This window comes from Petaurus breviceps, unplaced genomic scaffold (genome assembly GCF_028583685.1).
Source record: "Petaurus breviceps papuanus isolate PSGF00001 unplaced genomic scaffold, PetGlider_PUasm1.0 126, whole genome shotgun sequence".
NCBI classification, from domain to species: domain Eukaryota; kingdom Metazoa; phylum Chordata; class Mammalia; order Diprotodontia; family Petauridae; genus Petaurus; species Petaurus breviceps.
The window spans coordinates 16,728,952-16,745,622 of NW_027185655.1; the positions used below are offsets into that span (position 1 = coordinate 16,728,952).

The 16,671-nt window shown below is 35.2% G+C and overlaps 1 protein-coding gene across 7 annotated transcripts in view; it reads right to left on the reverse strand.

The window, feature by feature from the left end:
- Positions 1-16,671, reverse strand: part of FAM13A (family with sequence similarity 13 member A) — a 146,712-nt gene that overhangs the window by 100,875 nt on the left and 29,166 nt on the right. For 5 of the 7 annotated variants that reach the window (XM_069093906.1, XM_069093908.1, XM_069093920.1 and 2 more), the window contains 2 exons: positions 9,446-9,544; positions 746-858 (listed from right to left, as the gene is read on the reverse strand). The gene's annotated coding sequence lies outside the window, so the exon portion shown is untranslated. The remainder of the gene's footprint in view (positions 1-745; positions 859-9,445; positions 9,545-16,671) is intronic. The other 2 variants (XM_069093924.1, XM_069093915.1) reach the window with 1 other exon arrangement.

Genomic DNA, 16,671 nt, shown 5'->3' on the forward strand with positions numbered 1-16,671 from the left:
AAGTAATCATTGAGGCTAAAATGATAGGAATCACAGTTGTTCTTTGAACTACTTAACACTACTTCTTCCTTGGATAGTTTGATATATTTGTTTATGGCCCAGAGAGTTGGCATGGAACCTGTTTTACAGATCAAAGCAAGATACAAGACAAAAGAATGATGATACCCTGTGTTTCCAGCCTCCCTAGAACCTCAGCTAGATGGAAAAAAAGATTTTTAAAATGAATATCATTAGGACAGGTCAAACCTGGTACATGGGCTAGCTAGTTTTTACTTCTCTGGACTAGCCACTGACTAACGCCAAAATGCTTATACTCATTTAGAGAGAAATTTGCTATATGGGCAAAGTGGATAGAAGGGCTGGATTGCCCTTCCTGCTCTTTCCAAAGGCCTCACAAACCCCTACACTGAAATTAATTTCAATTCAGGTCTTTCTAAGTACAAATCTATCTATTATTCCATGTGGCCTCCATATATAGCCTTGATTACTGAGTCATTTTCCCTACATCACATATTTTCTTTTTTTTTTTAAGCAATTGGGGTTAAGTAACTTGCTCAAGGTTACACGGCCAGTTATTTCTGAGTGTGGTGCTAATTATCAGAGCCCAGATTCGATCCCAGGTCATCTTGACTCTGGGGCCGGTGCTCTTACTTGCTGTGCTACCTGGCCGCCCCCTAAATCACATATTTTCAATGAACAAGGGTGAATTCTCTCACATGAGCAGGATTTATTCCCAGAGGTTTACCTGGAGGGGTTTTCTCCATAAGAGGTGAAACTGTTCTAGTCCTTGCTATGGTGAATCAAGAAGAGAAGACTCATGGTGGAAATGACAGTCATCTTCAAATATAAGAAAGGTGTCTACATGAAAGAGAATGACACTTAAAAAACTTATGAGCCATACAATCATCAACAAATATAAACAACCTAACAGGCAAAGAAAAAAAAAGAGAATTGCAGGTGAGAGTGATAACTTCCATTGTATAAATTTATTTAAAACTACATATTCAATTTAATGAAGCAGTTAAAAAAATCGTCCTACTTGGTCCCCATCTAAAATTCTTTTTCTTTACTTTTTTGTTTTAAAATTTTTACTGATGTTCTTTTTCTTACATCTCTTTTATTTCCTAAGAACTCATTCCCTTTCCAATAGAAGTCCTCTCTTGCAATAAAAATATATACTCATCCAAAAACAAATCAGTACACTGACATGTCTAAAACTATACATCTCATTCTACACCTCTGGTCTATCACCAATGAGATTTATTTTACTTGTCCACAGAAGGCAAAACTAAGAATGAATGGATGGAAATTTAAGAGAGAGAAACTGGAGGTTACTATAAGGAAGAATTATATATAAGAATGGGGGGGGGGAAGGGAACAAAGATTTATTAAGTGCTAAGAGCTATGCCAAGTGCTTTAAAAATATTGTCATTTAATTCTCACAACTACTCTGAGAAGTAGGTGGCATTATTATCCCCTATTTTGCAGTTGAAGAAATTGAGGCAGAAATTACGTGACTTGCCCAGGGTTACACAGCTACTAAGTGTCTAAAATTGGAGTTGAGCTAAGGAAGAGGTCCAGCACTCTGGTCACTGTGCCACCCAGCCTTCAAGAATTAGAGCTAGCTAAAAGTAGACCTGATACCTTGGGAAAGAAGATTCCCCCTCACAAAAGGGGGAATATTATGACTCTCTCCATGGATCCCCTCCCAGCTGAACAAAAACCAAACAAATATCACAACAAATATGCATAGTCCAGCAAAACAAATCTCCACATTCATCATATCTACATATGCATGTTTCATTCTGATATCCCTTCTTCTGACAGGAAGTGGATGGCATGATTCAACTTTGGTCCTCTGGATTCATGGTTTATCATTGCATTAATCTGAGTTCTGAAGTCCTTCAAAGTAATTTTTCTCTCTAATATTATACGGTAAAGAGTTTCTCCAGTTCTGCTCACTTCATTCAGAAACAGATTATAAAGAACTTTCCCTCAACCAGAGATTTCCTAGCAAAGGCTGATGACCTATTGTCAGGTAAAGAATAAAGATGTTAGGTCACATGGCTCTCAGGTCCCTTCCAAATCTGAAATTCCAGGATTTGGTGACCTTCGAAATCTCTCAAGCCTTGTATGTTATTACCACATCTGTCTTAAACTGGTTATTTAGGTATTTTCCTCAGAATGCTTAGTTGGCTTGCACATTTCCAATTTTCTTACATAACTCTTTCAGCAGTTTCCAAGTCTTTTGTAATAATTATGTTTGCCCTCAAGAGAGATAACTATTCCAAAAAGATCAGCTGTATTTGTTTCAGTTTCAACATTACTTCAAACTCTCTAAGCCCTAGAAATTTCGTTGTGCAAACTCGTTGTTTTGAGAGGTTCTTGTTTTTAACACTCTCTGGGTTGCCTCCAAAACAATTTGATATCTAAAAATATGACGAAGTGGTAATAATATATAAACTTATTAGTTCCGAACCAGTTTATCTTCTGAGTCCTATGAACAGAACACAGTCCTATGAACAGAACATAATGTCTTATCTGTTATCCAAATCCTGTAGCCTGTAGTGTTATATAGTATAAGTGTTGTATACCAAGTATAGTGTTACATACCAAAGAATTACTCAACAATGGTTAATAAATGACTGTGATTTAATTAGACATCCTTCTTCATGGTCATGAAACCATGATTTTTGGATATTTAAATTGAAATAAAATATTCATACTACCTTTATCACACCCTGATTAATTCATTGAAAAGATTTTGATATATTTTAAGAAATATATCAACCTTTCCAAATATATCTTCAGCAATCCTCCCACAGAAACTGGGGGGGGGGGAGGAGGCGGAGAAGAAAATAAAAAGCATTTCAGAAAACAACACATCAGTGGGGTCTGACAGTATTTGCAGTTCTTCATATCTATTGTCCTCGAAACCACAGAGAAGGGAGCGTGGTGAATCTCCTCTTTTTTTTTTGGGGGGGGTCATGGACAAATTTATTATACAATTAAAAATACAAAGCATTTAGTTTTAGGTTTTTCCTTCTTTCCATTTATGTTGTTATAGTAATTCATATATTTTTTTCCTTTTTCTGCTTACTTTAGTTTGTATCAGTTCATAGAAACCTTCCCATACTTCCTTGAACTCTTCATATTTACTATTTCTTACCCTGCAGTTATATTCCATTATATTCATATGTGCCAAAATTTGTTTAGTCATTAACAATTCAATAGGCATTCACTTCTCAGTTCCTTGTTACTATAGAAAGTTACACCCTGATTTAACTTCCTCTTATCCAATTGCAGTTGGACACTGCTGAGTTTGGGAATAAAGCTTGGTTCCTCCAGAATAAATTCATAAGTCTTAGAATAATAGTCTTAGAGCTTTGAAAGGAGGCCATGAAGTCTAGCTCTTTAATTTTATAAATAAGAATGGGAGTAAAAAAAGAACAAAGTAAAAAAGTGCACAGCAGAGAACAAAAGAAAACTTACAAGGAAGCAAAGAAGAGATGGACAGTTCTCAACACAGCATGTATTATTTATCATACAGGCTTCCTTGAAATGAAAATTTATTGTTACATATTTTGAATCCTCTCTTAAGTCTGCTATGCACACGATATGCCTTTTTTTCTTTCTTTGTTTTTAAGTTTTAATATTTAAGTTTATAATATATCTTTGTTTCTTTTCTCTATTCTGTATTTGTGTTCTGGCCCTTGAGTCTAAAATTAAAAAAAAAAGAAAAAAAAGGAATGAGACTGAAGGCTAGAACTGAGTCCCGGCCTCTTCTCTTGGGCTCAGAGTTGCATGGCTAAGTTTTTGGAACTTGTTCCTTACACAGGTAGCTTTCCCTTTATCCTCTCTGTACCTAGCTATTTATATAATGTGTACTCCTTGACTGGGCATTTTGGCGCACGTCTATTGCCCCTGCTACTGGGAAAGCTGAAGCTAATAGATTACTTATGTTCGGGACTTCTGAGCTACACTAAAACTAAAGCTTAGAGGATGTCTACTCAGTTTTGGTATCATTATTTGAACACCTAGGAGTTATGAACTACTAGGCTACATAAGGAGGGGTGAATGGACCTAGGTCAGAAAAAATACAGCAGGTTAAAGCTTCCAAGTCTATTAGTATTATGATTGGGCTTATATTGGTCATTGCTCTTCCAGTCTAGGAGAGAAAGGAGATCTAGTTTAAATTAAAAATAAAAAAAGAATATATGGTCCTTGAGGGCAGAGTCTATTTTTTTGTTTTTACTTTTCTTTCCATCTCTAGTGCTTAGTATAGTGTCTAAACTGTGTAGTAAGCATTTAGTATGTGCTTGTTGACTGACTCACTAATCAACCTCAAGTGCACAATTCTTTATGGGCAACTCCAGTCAGTCAAAAAAACCACATTTTTTAAGTTAACTGTTATGTATCAGGAACTCTTTTAAGGGCTGGGGATACAAAGAAATGAAAAAGAAAGTGCTTGCTCTCCAGAAGCTTACAGTATTAATATGGGAAATAAAATACAAATACCTAGGAAGGCATTTAAAAGATAAATTGGAAAAAACAAGGGGAAGGCACTAGAATTAAGGGAGATCAGCAAAGGCTTTCTGAAGAAAGTGGAGCTTTAGTTGGAACTTGAAGGAAAACCAGGAAGTGGCAATGAGGAGAGGGAGCTTGCTATGGGGTACAGCCAGTGAAATGCCTGGATTCAGGAGAACCTGGCTTGTGTTGTTTGAGGATCAGCAAGGAAGCCAATGTCATTGGACAGAAAAATACACAAAGAATGGAGGGAAGCATAAGGTATAGGAAGACTAGAAAGGTGGGGAAAGCAGGTTACGAAGGGCTTTGCACACCAGAAGATTCTATATATTTATATTTGTATTTTAAAGTTCCTACTCAGTTCTGGTCATTTCATCAGAAATATTTTTAAATCCCCATAGGTCCATTCCCCTCTCGCTGGGCTCCCCCACCCCCTCTACCTAACCCCTTTTCATTCAACATTTCAGGATAAGTTATTTTGGGTTGTATGTCTATCTCTTTTGCCTTTTGTAATACCCCATTCTAAGATCTTCTATGTTTTTTGGGAAATGCTTCCAGGGCTTGTATGATCCTGTCTATGGTTCCTTCATACTTGATCTGTTTCTTTTTTGATGCTGCAGTGATTCGTCTTTGATATGGGAATTCTAGATTTTGGCTATGACATTACTGGAACATTTCCTTTTGGAGATACCCATGATTCTTTCAATATTTATTTTGTTTTCTGATTTTTATAGTTCTAGACAGTTTTAATTTATGATTTCTTGAAAGTCTTCAAACATTTTTGTTTATTTCTTTTTTCTTTATAATAGCCTGCAGGATATCCAAGGATTCTTAAATTATCTCTCTTTGAGCTATTTTCCAGGTCAGTTATGTTTGGCATCACATATACCATATTTTCTTCTATTTTTCAATCTTTTGATTTTGTTCTACTATTTCTTGCTGTCTCATGGAGTCATTGATTTCTTTTTATTTTAGTTCTAGTCTTTAGGGAGTTCATTTCTTGAATAAAGTTTACCACTTTCCCTTCTAAGTTACTGATTCTCCTTCCAATTCTTTCCTTAAGAGTTTTTATTTCATTTTTGGTCTCATTTCATTTCTCCTACTACATCCATGTAGTCTTGTAGGAAATTTTTTTCCTTGAGTTTCAACTTTAGTTTTATGGAGTTGGAATTGCATTAATATATCTTACACTAGTTGTTGTTTTCTTTTTTTATGCTTAGTTCCTGAATTTATTGGGGCTTTGTGCTGAGGAAAAGTCTCTGCCTCTTACTCCATTTTTTGGTGAGGTGCTCAGCTCTACTCAGTCTTACACTGGGTCCCCTGTATTCTTACATTCACTTTCACATTCTGGGATCAAGCCCTCCCAGCCTGGATCTTTGAGACTATTTTACCCCCTGGCTACCTAGACTGTTCCATCTGCACGCTCTGGTGGCTGTTGTTCTCAAGACTTCTAGGGTCTTCATCCAAGAGTTTGGCTTTCTGTTGGGGAGGGAAGAGAGCCCTTTGCTTTTGTTACCCACAGACAAAGAGTCATGCAGTCTACACATGCTGGTCAAGCAAGGAGTTTCAGTTTAGTTGCCTGTAAAGGCACTGGCTTTGCTGGCAGCCCTTTTGCTTCTGGGTGACTATAATTCTGGGGTGGAAAAAGTTATTCTTTGAATTTCTCATTGGAGTTCTTGATTATTATTCAGTCTGGTAAAAATGTCAGGTTTTTGCTGTTGCAGGTCTTCAGGAACTGGATAGTCTGCCTGCAATTAGGCAACCATGGAGCCATCTTGGTCTAAAATTCCAATATTGAGCTACATTAAAATAACAAAACCAAAGAGTTTATAGGCTAGTGGAATCATTCCAACTTCTTTTAGGCCTGGAAAAGATTTCTCTTGCACAAGAGAAATAAAAACAAACCTTGCAACTATATTCATAACAGATAATGAAATCATTAATTCCAGTGAGCAATATTAATTTATTACAAAAACTCAACACTAGTGAAAATAACAAAATATTTATTTTTCTTAAAACTCAAATAGATACAAATACAAATGTACACAGTCCATTATTTATCAGATATATTTGTTTGTGTTTAGAGATGTCAAAAATAAAATTTTAAAGGAACAGGAAGTCTATTTTTCCTGATCCTCATCTCCAGCCACAGCCAAACTGCTTAATTCTAACAAGGTCTCTTTATTGTAAATTTTTTTATAACTTGTCACTACTAAGACTCTCCAGGAACTCCCCAGGTGCATTTTCTAAATGACTGTACAGGATAGTCTTTTGACTTCCAAAAATCACTTGTAACTACCCTTAAAACAGGGCTCTAAACAGAAAATAGTCCCTGCTTAGTCAACTAAAAAAGATGACTTCACTAAATAAAACCACTTTTTCCCAAAACTAAAAAAAATGGAAACTTTTACTGGGAAAGTTCTGTAGTATTTTTACCTCAAAAGTTGTAAAAAAAATATGATAAATTTCATGTAAAGGACAGAAAAGGCAGTTAGGTGAATGCAGTAGATAGAATGCTGGCCCTGGGAACAGGAGGACTTGAGTTCAAATCCAGCCTCAGACCCTTAAAACTACCTGTGTGACCCTGGACAAGTCACTTAACCCTGTTTGCCTCAGACCCTCATCTGTAAAATGAACTGGAGAGGAAAATGGCAAGCAACTCCAGTATTTTTGCCAAGAAAACCCCAAATGGGATCATGAAGTATTGGATACAACTAAACACCTAAAAAACAACAAAAAGGAGGGGATGTCTTTATTCTTTCCTCTAGCAATCTTTCTTTCTTTTTTTTAACTAAGGGCAGAAATTTCTTTATAAAGAGTGGTTAAAAATAATTTTTTTCAGACAACTTACATAATTGTTCCCTAACTTTCTGAGACATGGAAAAAGCTCACATTTTAGCCAGATGGAATGTCAAAGTTTGTGAATACTGCCAATAAACAAATGCCTAAGCACTTTTTCCTGCAACAGGATTCTCGGGGCAGGCATGATTTCTCCAATTCTTTCTAGAGAGTCTGACTGAACAGAATTTCTGTTTTCATAAAAGAAGTCACATCCCTCACAACCTTTGTTGTAACACCTGAAATCGACTGGCCTAAATTATACCAGTGACATATCACTTTGTGAAGTGATACAGACTTGGCAGAAGAGAGAACAGATATTAGAAAGGTTTTCTCAGACAGATGTGAAATAACTGCCTGATTCCCAGACATCAGTTATTTAACACAGACATGAAATTTATCGTTGTCCAAAACAGTTTCTTTGAAGGGGTGCTCATTACTAAATTGCTGGGTAAATCTTATGCAATTTTATAGAGTATGCATGATTTTCTTTAAGTAAACACAATATAAGAAAACCTAATTTATACAAAAGACAAGTAAATAGAGAGGCAGCATGAAATTGTGGAAAGAACACTCATTGGACTTAGACTTCAGACCTTCATTTTAATTTTAGGGCTCTTTAATTTTGAATGTATGACCCTAATCAAGTCACTTAATCACACACACACAACTATATGTCAATTATGCTGTGTATATCTATATTTTTGCCTTTGTATGCTCGTAGCTTGGCATAGTGCCTGACACATATGAAGTCTTAATAAATGCTTATTAATTGATTGCCCTTTGAAGGTATGGACACAGTATTATAACCATCATTAAATTGTGGAAGATACATGTCCTCTTTCACCAAATACATTCTGACACATTTTCACACAAGGATTATTCCCATGTAAGTACTAGAAACAAAGGGGAAGAAGTGAAGCGATACCCTCATGTTCTGTTACAAAATTATAAGGCAGACTTTTTCTGTAATCCATAATGATGGGGGGGGAGGGTGAACTTCTCCTTGCTAACCATTTGACAATGTATATTAATAAGAAGAAAAACAAAAATTGAGAACAAACATAAATAAATTAGGAGATAATGGCACACTAAAATGGGTACTATAAATAAACTTATTAGTTTAAAAATAAATATGGAATTTTAATTTCAATTGACCACATTTATTAAGTACCAATTTTCTGTGAGCCACAATGTTAAGTACTGTATTCATAAATATTTCATCCTGAAGTCTCCAAAATAGTTACTACTTAAGTAGGAAATATTTATATGATATCAAAGCAAGCCAAACAAAATATACTAAGGGAAATTAGAAGTATATGCAACAAGAAGACTTTTTTTTTTTTACAAATGTGAATAGGGGTAATATGAAAGTGCTATATAATCAAAATATTAACTAAGGAGTAAGTGAAAAAGGAATTTAGTAACATAATATCATACATTAATGACTCTATTTCATCTTCTATTTCAAAATCAAACCTTAATTATTTGATTCTAAGGCTACTGTAATAATCTCCAACTCCTCTTTATGACTTTGCTCCTTCCATAATTTCTCAAGTTCCCAGATTAATTTTCCTGATGTATAGATATCCTCTGCTCAAATACTATGCTAATGCCTCAATAAGTGGTTGAGTTGACATGACTAGCTAAAAGACTATATCAGAGAAGCAAATGCTCTGGTAGGTCCTTCCATGTTGAACATACTTTGTGTTGTTTGCTGTCCAAGGACAAACTCTCATTTATTGAATCCCTATTATGTGTCATATACTCTTAAATGCTAGAGATAGGACGACAAAAATGAAACACTCCATGCCTTCAAGGAGCTTATATTCTGTAGGAGCAAAAATGACATGTATATAGATAAGTAAACAGAAAAAATATGAAATTAATTTGGCATAGGAAAGCACAAAAAACCAGTGGGGTGTGGGAGGAGCAAGGCAAAAGGGAGATTAGGGAAGGCCGTAGAGTGGTGTGTGAATTACTTGGTACAAAATATAATTTTGATAAGGTTTCAATTTGTGACAGCAATGTTCAGGTCTGAATTGGATCAGATGAAGCTATATTAAGTTAGTTCTCTTACCTGTAGTCAGTTCTCTCAATTGAATGCTGAATTTTGTGTGATGTACATGTTTCATTACTCTTCACTGTTGTGTTCTCTTGTTTTCAAGAATGTCTATTACTTCAAGAAAATGATAAAAGTTAAACCTCTTAAAAAGAACATTTGAATGATTGTTAAAGGTGGAGCAGCATCTCAGAGTGTGAGAAAGTCAAGCAATATATGGACTATTCAAAGCCCACAATGAAAAAGGATCAGTTATACCAAAAGGGAAGTTTAGTTCAAAATGAAAAACAATGCCAAGAGGAGATAAACTATTACAGTGAGATAGCTTAATTAATATTTGATAAACATGAAATGGCCTCCAGAGGAAGCTAGATGCTGGAGGGGTTGTTACTAAAAGCTCACTATTATGTCACAGGCTTCTTGAAACTGGAAAAAAACAGTTGAAAAAACAAAAACAAAAAGATCTGCTAAACATTGTTGGGTAAAAATACTTGTGGAGAAGACAAAAAAACAGAAGGCAATATGAAATATTGGGAAAAGGTAATTTCTACTGGAAAAACTGCTTCTTTTTTTTCATTCAAGGTTGTACCAAAATCTTCATCACAAGAAGTCTGTATCTGAGTGTCTTCATCAGATTGTAAAACATCAGCCCCCAAAAGGGTTTTAGGGATTTCCTACTTTTAGGAGGCCTAGAAGTCCTGCCTCCTTAAGGGAATGATGAATTCTGATAAACATATTGACAAATACACACACATATGTACATATACATATAAATATATATTGACAAATATATTGAAAAGGATAGTTTTCTGGGATTAGAAAAATTCTCAAATATAGTATACAATATTGCAACATGCTTAATAAATGTTTACTAATTGATTAATTGCACTTCACTTGGCACTTGCTGCCATGCCTAGTTTCAACTCCACAGAACAAGATGTCCCTAAAATGGGTACTCCATTGTGCCCCTCCCCCATCTGCTTTCCTGGCTCCTTTTGTGTGCTACCTCCCCTTTTAGATTATAAACTCCCTGAGGGTGGGGTTTGTCTTTCAGTTTATTAATTGTACCCCTACCACTTACCGCAGTGCCTGCCCTTTGTAGGGGCATAATAAATTGCATGGGATTGGACTGATTGACTATATATTATAAAAGGTTAAGACATTTATCCAAGCAATGGAGATAAACATGCTTCAATGATCCAGTTTGATTTAAACACCATTTAAAGAAAAGATCATATATAAAATCATACACTATGGCCACAGGATTTATAAAAAAAATACAGGAATAGTTCAATATTAGGAAAACAATAAGCATAATTGACCATATCAATAATGAAACAAAAAATCGTATGATTATTTCAATAGATGCAGAAAAAGGTTTTTGACAAAATATAGCATCTATTCCTTTAAAAGCACTAGAAAGCATAGAAATAAGTGGAGTCTTTCTTAAAATGATAAGTAATGTCTATCTGAAACCAAGAACAAGCTAGAAGTCTTTCCAGTAAGATCAGGGATAAAGTAAGGATGTCCATTATCATCACTATTATTCAATATTGTATTAGAAATCCTAGTCCTAGCAATAAGATAAAAAAGAAGGAATAAAAACAAAACTATCACTCTTTACAGATAATATGATGGTATACTTAGAGAACCCTACAGCATAAGCTAAAAAACTAGGTGAGACAATTAACAACTTTACTGAGTTGTACAATATTAAATGAACCTATGTAATCCATAAGTATTTCTATATATTGCTAAAAAAAATCCAGCAGGAAGAGATAGAAAGAGAAATTTCATCTAAAATAACTGCAGACATTAGAAAATACTTGAGTTTATCAGTTATGACAAATGAAGGGATTATACGAACACAATAACAAAATACTTTTCACACAAATAAAAACAGATCCAAGCACTTGGAGAAATATTAATTGCTTGTGAATGTACTGAACCAATATAATAAAAAAATGATAATTCTACATAACTAATTTATTTATTACGTGCCATGCCAATCAAATTCTCAAAGAATTATTTTACAGAGCTAGAAAAAAATGACAAAATTAATCTTGGAGAAAAGAAAGTCAAGAATATCAAGGGAATAAAGAAAAAAAATTTGAAATCAGTACCACATTTTAAACTATATTACAGAGTAGGAATCATCAAAACAGTCTTTTAGTGGCTAAGAAATTAAGGGGTGGATCAGTAGAATACATTAGGTACACGATACACAGAAATAAATGAGCTACTAATCTAGTATTTGATAAACTCAAAGATCCAAGCTTTTGGAGAAAGAACTTACTATGTGACAAAAATTGCTGAGAAAATTGGAAAGTGGTTTGACAGTAACAAGGTATAGACCAACACCTTATATTATATACTAAAATGTTACATATTGAATACTAATACTAAAATAAGTAAGGAGGTGAGAGTCTCTACATTGTAGCATACATAGAGGGGAGTAAGTTGTGAGAAGACTGTAAAAGTAGGGGCAGATTATGAAGTGCTTTAAAAGCTAAATAGGATTTTATATTTTATCCCAGAAGCAATAGGGAGCCACTGAGGATTATTGAAAAGGAGAGTGACATAGGCAAACTAGCACTTTAAGAAGATCTCTTTGATAGCCAAATGGAGGAGGGACTGACTGTAGTGGAGAGAAACTGGAAGCAAGGAAGCCAACCAGAAAGAACTTTTGACTTAAAATGATAAAAGAGGGTGGTGGCAGTGTCAAAGGAGAGGCTAAATGTGATGTAATATCTCATATAATCTGAGTGCATCAGAAGAAGACTTCATAAACTAGAGAAAGGTTACAATGGACTTACATATAAATATCACTTTCATAAAAACCAAAAAAAAAAAAAAAGACTGAACATACATACACACACTCATTCAATCATACATAAGAGTTCTGGTTTAAAAATACATTAAACTTAATAGTGAGTCAGAGACAGAGAAAGGAGCTTAAGAAGGAAGGCAAATTCAGGGAGAAATTAGTCATAAGCAAAACAAATTGCATTTTTGGAGGTAGGATTGTGAAGGGAGAAATAATGGAAAGGATGTGAGACCAGGGACTAATGAGTATAAGACAAGAATAGTGGAACAGAAGTAAATTGCATCAAACATTGTTCCCTAGTGTTGAGAACAGTCCTATCTCAACATTTTTTTTTTTCCTTTTCGTAGATGGGATGAGGGGGTGTAAAGAGAGGGAAACGTATAAAAAGAAGGGATAGATGGAAATTCACTAAGTCAACTGATCAATTGATCAATAGATAGATAATAGAATTTGTTAAGTGATTGCCACATATCAGGTGTTTTACTAAGCACTAGGGATACAAAAAAATAAAAACAAGCAAGATAATCCCTGTCTTCAGGTTATTATGAGTGAAAACAATATACAAAGACATGCTGGAAAGTGGGAGAGGAAAACCAGGGAGGGACATTGTAAAGAGGAGAAAAGGAAGTGGAATTGAAAGTCTGGGTCCTGGAAAGATATGACAAGACTCACATGTCCAAGGCTGGGGATACAGGAATATAATCCATGGTTCTGGAAGTGGAGATGGTGGTCTAACAGAGAAAGTGTGGTAAGGAGATGGCTGGAAGTGTCATGGAGATACATGTCTCAGTAAGATGAAGCAAAAATTCACCTATGAGAGATAGGGGACCAACTGGCAGAATCCATGGTGTTAGTGGAGAGGAAGTAGATGTGATGGATCAAGTAGAGTAAGCCCTGAGAATATAAATAGGATGAATATATCCAGTTTTCATGGAGGGAAATAGCAAAATCCTTTAGAAAGCAGAATCCTACAATATGTTGTTTACAAGTAATATGCTTGAAACCCAAAAAATTCAGTGTTAAAATAAGAGCCTGAAATAAAATCCACTAAGCTTAAGTGGAACTCAAAAAACAGGGATGGCAATCATGATCCCAGTAAGGCAAGAGCAAAAATAAACTTGATAAAAAGAAATAAAAAAGGAAGCTATATTATGTTTAAAGGTACCTTACAAGTAAATTAATATTGATGCTTAGTATATATGCACCAAATGACATAGCATCTAAATACTTAAAAGAAGAGTCAAGTAAATTATTGGAGGAAAGTATAATAGTGGTGAACTCAATGTACCACTGTTAGAAATGAAGGAAGAAAGACATTAAAACCTGAATAAAATTTTAAAATAGCCAGATATGATAGGTTTATGGTGATTTCCAAAGAGGATCAGAAAGGAGAATACTGATTTCTGGGCTATGTGTGGCACTGTCAAAAATTATCACGTGTTAGGGCATAAAACACAAACAAATGCAGAAAATCAGAAATGTTAATCACATCCTTTACTGAATGTAATACAATAAAAATTATATTAAACAAAAATAATACATTGGAAGACTAAATAACTTAATCCTTATTCAAGGATCAAGAAACAGAGAATATAGAAAATTTCATGAAAGAAAGTGAAAACACTATTGATTGGAAAAATAAAAACTAAAAACTCTGAGGCACCAATCTCACATCTCTAAGATAGACTAATATGATTGAAAAGGGCAAAGATAAATGTTGGAGAAGTTGTGGGAAAACTGGAACCCTAATGCATTTTTGGCAGTGTTTTGAACTGATCCAACCATTCTGAAGAGCAATTTGGAACTATGGCTAAAGGGCCATAAAACTGTGCATACCCATAATACTACTACTAGGTCTGTATCCCAAAGAGATCATTAAAAAAGGAAAAGGACCCACATTTACAAAAATATTAGAAATTGGATTGGAATTGGAAATTGAGGGGATGCCCATCAATTGGGAAATGTTTGAACAAGTTGTGGTATATGAATGTAATGGAATACTATTGTGCTATAAGAAGTGATGAGCAGTTAGATTTCAGAAAAACCTGGAAAGACTTATATGAACTGATGCTGAGTGAAGTGAGCAGAATTAGGAGAATATTGTATATAATAACAGCAACATTGTATGATGATCAGCTTTGATAGATTAGTTCTTCTCAGCAATAGAACAACCTAAGAGACCATAATGGAACAACAAAAAGATTCATAATGGAAAATACTATCCACATCAAGAGAAAGAACTATGGAGTCTGAATGCAGATTTTCACTTTTTTCTTTCTTGTGGTTTTTCTCTTTTGTTCTGATTCTTCTTTCACAACATGACTAATGTGGAAATATGTTTAATATAATTGTACATGTGTGACCTAGTTCAGATTGCTTGCCACCTTAGGGTGGGAAAAGGGAGGGAGAAAAAATTTGGAGCTCAAAATCTTATAAAAGTGAATGTTGAAAAGTATCTTTACGTGTAATTTGAAAAAATAAAATACTATTAAGAAAAAAAGAAAATGAAAACATACCCAAAATAACAAAAAAGTGAAAAAATATCAATGAATTAAACATTCAACTAAAAATCAGAAAACCAACAAATTAAAAAATTCAACTAAAGACTAAAATATAAATTCTGAAATTCTATGTGTTATAATGAAGACTAGACTTTAAAAATGAACTATTCTTTTTTTTATTTTTTTGGTATGCATAATATCCACTGTAATAAAGGTGTAGTTAAGGCTTAAATTACTAGGTTGGGAGGCCCAGGTACAACACAGCTGGTGGTCCTAAAAATAGTTAACTTCATTTTTCTTAAAGAGCCAGAGCACACTCACATATTTCTCTCCCTGATGAATGGCCATAGACAGCCTACTCTCTCATTTATTTGTACTACTGTGATTCTGCTTTGCTCATGAAGTACAGTGCCTTCTTTGATGTGGGCATGCCATGCTGGGTGGTCCTATGTCAGTGTCTCCTATGTCTTACAATTGATACTAAGGTTCATTAGAGAGCCCTTGAGAGTATCTTTGTACTGCTTCTTCTGACCACCATGTGAGACTTGCCTTATGCAAGTTGTCTGTAAAATAGTCTTTTGGGTAAGCATGTATTTGGCATTCAGGCTATGTAGTCAGCCTATCAGAGCTGCAGTCTCTGCAGAAGAGTTTGAATGCTTGGTAGTTCAGCTCTAGAGAGGACCTCAGGGTCCAGGACTTAACTTGCCAGGTAATTGTCAGAATCTTCCTAGGACAATTCAAGTAGAAGTGGTTCAGTTTCTTGGCATAGTACTAATAGATTTTCCAGGTTTCACAGGCATACAACAGTGAAGTTAGCACAACAGCTCTATAGACCTTCAGTATAGTATGCAGCCTAATACTTATTCTCTCCCACACTTTCTTTTGAATCCCCCCAAATGCTGAACTAATTCTGGCAATGTGTACATCAACCTCAACATCTATGTGTACATCCCTGGAAAGAATACTGCCAAGGTAAGAGAACTTATGCACAGCATTCAAAATTCCTTCATTTAACTGACCAATTGTAATGGGAATGTACATTTTAAAGATCTTCCCTGCCCCTAGGCTAAAGTGCACCTGGAGCCTGGGGTGGGAGGCTTGTTTTTCAGTAGATACTTCTTGATTGGCCAGTGAGTCAATAAGGTTGTTATATTCTCTGAGCCAGGAGAAGGCTATATAAGCCCTGATGTGTAGCTTTGTTTTGGGGCTCACTTTGAGAAATGTTCTGTGATTTGATCAGATGAAACTCTGGAAAGCCGTTGTCCAGAGCCCCCCGGCTTTGAAACCCAGATGTTGTTTGGTATGGATATAATGGTTGGACAGTTTGGAAATCTGTCTACTTGATCTGTTTCTGTCTTGATAATTCTGTCTGTATACTTTGAAGTTCGGGGCACTGACCTTTCTCCCCTGAACTAGGTACATATGTTTGACTGATTAAAGTAAACTTGTTAACCCATTTTGAGTTGCTTTCCTTTAACAAAGCAGATCTAAGAACCTGTGGTGGCAGACACCCTGAGGATGCTTGGGGTGCTTGCTGCTACACCAATATTTCCATGTATGGATGGTGTGGTGTTGGCTGGTCAAGAACTTCTATTTTCTTGGTGTTGATTGTCAGAACAAAATTAGCACAGGCAGCAGAGAATCAATCCATAACTGTTTCATCTCAACTTCAGAGGCTGTACTAAGTACTCACTCATCTGTGAACAAAGCTGTTCACCAACTCTCTGCTTTATCTGATGTATAGATTTTTCAAGTTAAATAGTTTACCATCAGTGTGAGAACTAACCTCGATGCTGTTTTCATCCTCATTGAAGATGTCTGACATATTTGAAGAAAATATCATTCTAAAAAGCATGGGAGCAGGCACACAGCCCAGCATTACTCAACTGGTGACTGGCAAAGTGTGAGAGCATCAT